The 3,783-nt window shown below is 36.5% G+C and overlaps 1 long non-coding RNA gene across 1 annotated transcript; it reads left to right on the plus strand.

The window, feature by feature from the left end:
* Window positions 1–1,078: 1,078 nt before the first annotated feature.
* On the plus strand, window positions 1,079–2,703 carry LOC125856549 (uncharacterized). The gene is made up of 3 exons (XR_007445533.1): window positions 1,079–1,170; window positions 1,695–1,766; window positions 2,434–2,703. It is a non-coding gene; the product is annotated as an uncharacterized LOC125856549 (long non-coding RNA).
* The last annotated feature ends 1,080 nt before the right edge of the window (window positions 2,704–3,783 follow it).

Below are 3,783 nucleotides of genomic sequence, written 5' to 3' on the forward strand. Positions count from 1 at the left end.
GTTAAGAATTTAAACTGGAATCTCCTCATAGGTGAGGGTATCCTTCACATCCACGTTTTCTTAAGGTACTACCCATGTCAGATCACTCACACACTCCTTCAACAAGGAAATCTGAAAGACTAGATGAACCGCTACTAGTTCTGTTGGCAGCTCTAACTTATAAGCCACATTAACAACCCTTTGCAGGATTCTATAAGGACCTACATATCTAGGACTAAGATTCCCTTTCTTGCCAAATCTCATCACCCATTCATAGGTGACACATTCAAAAAACCCAAATCTTCGATTTGAAACTCGAAGTTCCTTCTCCTAACGTTTTCAAAGGACTTCTAACAAATATGAGATGTCTTTACTATATCTCTGTTGAGCTGAACTTTCTTCATACCCTCATGAACATAATCTTCCCAATCAAGGATGCTTCACCAACTTCAAACCAACCAATCAGGGACCTGCATATGTGCCTATGTAGTGCCTCATACGGGGCCATCTGAATACAAAAATGGAACCTATTATTGTAGGCGAACTCTATGAGAGGTAGGTGATCATCCCAACTACCCCTTAAATCCATCACACAAGAATTCAACATATCCTCTAAGGTTTGTTTGGTATGCTATGACTGACCATCCATCTGTGGATGAAATGTTCTACAAAGATTTACTTAAGTACCAAGACCTTTCTGTAACAATTTCCAAAAATGAGAGGTAAACTGTAACACCCCTAAATACTAATCAAGAGTCGCATGTCGATTTGTCATTGCTTAATTACTAGAATATGTTTTAGTCTCATTTTGGGAATTTGAAGTGTTGTGATAATTGCCAACTTGCTTAGCATAAATTCTTATCGTAATTTAAGGATTTGTGATGAGGTGTTTAGGTAATAATCTAATTAGAATTATGTTTAACTTTAAAAGGAAGGTAAGGGATATACATATAGATATATATGTATGCTTTTTGGGCAGCCAACTTTTTGTTTGGGCAGCCCCTTTTGGTGACATCTGTACAGCTGATAAGTATCACCTTTGTAACTATATATTTTCACACCTCCTATATTAATTTCGTTTTCCTCAAGTCTAAGAACATTATAACCTTAGCTTAACATATTGTTCTTCAAAATCACTAGAGAAAACTTGGTCCTTTTTGGCTGGAATTTGAGAACACACACTTCTTTTTGGTAACTGACGAAATCCGTTTCTGAGCTGGGTAGTGTTTGGTATTTTATGCATATATCTCGTTCTAGACCTTAGTTTACAGTGAGTAAATATGATTTGGAAAGATAATTCGTCGACCTACAACTCTTATGTTTATGTCAAACTCTGATTCACCTGTTATGTATTTGAAATATGGGACGCAACATAGGACAAGTTCTGTCCAGATTCTGGAATTTCAAATTCTGTATGAACAGCTGTTAGTGATTTGACTATATCTTGTTGTACAAAATACATTTTGCGGTGATTCTTGTTTGTTTCCAACCCTAATAGATGTATCGACATATTTCATGAAGGTTATAAAGTCTAGTTTTGCTGTTTTCCATTTCAAATCTAAGTTGCGACATGAGGTACTAGGCTGGCCAAAATCACTGTTTTGGAGCATTGTTGTGTTTGTGCAGGCTAATTTTACTTGTGATGATAATACCGTTTTACATCAATATTATTGAGCTACTAGGGATTAAATAAGTTGTTTAATTGTATTTTAAAGGTTGTATATACTCGTGAACAAGTTGAGGACCTTGATACATTGGTTGGGCTGTTTCTTTGCTAAAGCACTGAGGTTTGTGTATAAACTTGTACTTGCACTCTTTTAACCTCTAGTATATTTTGAAATTGGATCTTGGTACCTTGGTTACCTCTTGTCACTTTGCATTGTTGTGTTGGTATCCTTTGAGACGTTAAAGATGCTTGTGTAACTCGCCCACTTGTACGGATTGTTTGATCACTTGGCATTCTTGTTGCGACCTTGTCCTTCTTGTGGCTGTGACTTTTTCACTATTGGCATGCCTCTTGATTCGGATCATTTGTCATCTTGACTCTGGATTTTTGGTTCGTCTTAAGTATGGATGTTGTCCATTTTAAGTATGAATTAGAAAGCCATTTTTAATATGGTTCTTGGTTCTCTTGATTATTGGGCTTTGACCCTTCTTGATATAGGGCGTCGACCCTTCTTGATACTTGCTTGTGCTTGGTGTGAGGACATGATGTACATATTGGGCGAGCCTTGTTATTGAATCTCTTGGAAAATGATGCTATGAACGTTCTTGACATTTGGGTCTTTAAATATCGAACTTGATACTCTTTATATATTGTTTACTTGATTTATTAATTATGTTCAATTATGTTGCCCATGACTTGAGAAAGTTTGTGTTGTGATTCGGATGGCTCCGAAACTATAGTTTTGCACCACTAAGCTATATGCTTAGCAATAGTTGTTTCTATCGTAGGGGAATGATCGAGTGGATGCATGAAGCGGGCCATTGGAGATGGAATTTTTGAGAGCCTTAAGGAAGATCACATTTGCATTTAGGCATCTATATTTTGTATAAACCTTGGGACTTATATATGATCTTTGTGTTGTATATTTACATGAAATTTCGATGACTAATGTGATCATGTCACCATGGGTTGTAAATTAAGTATGGCTATATGTTTTGTTCTTTTAGGGTGTGTAAGCCCACGTATTGCAATATACTAAATTTACTATTTGTTTTGAATATTTTTGTGAAGGATGACGGGCTGATTTCGGTACTCCGAAATGGGTAATATTCGTGTTATTTCATCCTTAAGTGTGAAGATAATATATGCATGAAAAGCCCATCGGTTATTTTCTTAAATTATTTTTGGGAGGGTTTTTCCGTCATAAGTTGAAACTCCATGCCATATCAATTTTGACATCACATAAATGTTTAAATGGACAAGATGCACATCCTTATCTAATTTTTTTCTCTTTATGAACCTAATCCCTCTATTAAACTACAATCAATATGGCCATAGTAAATCTCTTTTAAATGTCGCAAGTATTTAAGTAGTTTTCTTGCTTAGGTGGTAGTATCCTTTCGAAAGGGTCGTTACAATTATTGGTATCAGAGCCTAGGTTTGTGGTTCTAGGAATTTTGCTGTGACTTACTTGTATACTTGTTCACATTCGGAAAAGGTTCTAATTGTATTATTTGTTCACTTGCATGGTTTATAATATTTTTATCGCATGTAGAGTGCACATGCATCATGTACATGTCCCTAACGCAATGTGATCTTTCCTTTTGAAGGATTAAGTTATGGCCACTTCTTCTGACCGACCTATGGAAGCTAATCATGAAGGGTCGGGTAACTCTGTGCCCCAACATCTTGCACTAGAAGAGGTTGGAGAACCTTTCTCGAATCAATATGTTCCCCACACTAGTGCTTTTATCTAGAAGGTCTTTCAACTGCTCTTTCAATTCCTTAAGCTCTACTGGATCAATTCTGATAGTAGGAATCGAAATAAGCTTGGTATCTAGAAGGAGATCGATTCCAAATTCTATTTCCCTTTAGGGAGGAACTCCAGGATGATTCTACTTAGTGCGGCTTTCAGATACCCTAGGACTCTTGAGCCTAAAGCTTTATGCGATTTAGGAGCAAGAATCAACTTAATGCCATATGCAATATAGAAGCAGCTTGGTTTAGGTAAACCAAAGGAAACCACAATAACACTCCTTATGGTAGATCGATCAATCAAGCATTTAGTGGGGATACTCTATGACATCTTGGTAAAAGTAGATCGGTTCATCTTTCCTGCTGATTTTGTCATTTTAGAT

The sequence above is a fragment of the Solanum stenotomum genome, chromosome 2, assembly GCF_019186545.1.
Source record: "Solanum stenotomum isolate F172 chromosome 2, ASM1918654v1, whole genome shotgun sequence".
NCBI lineage: Eukaryota > Viridiplantae > Streptophyta > Magnoliopsida > Solanales > Solanaceae > Solanum > Solanum stenotomum.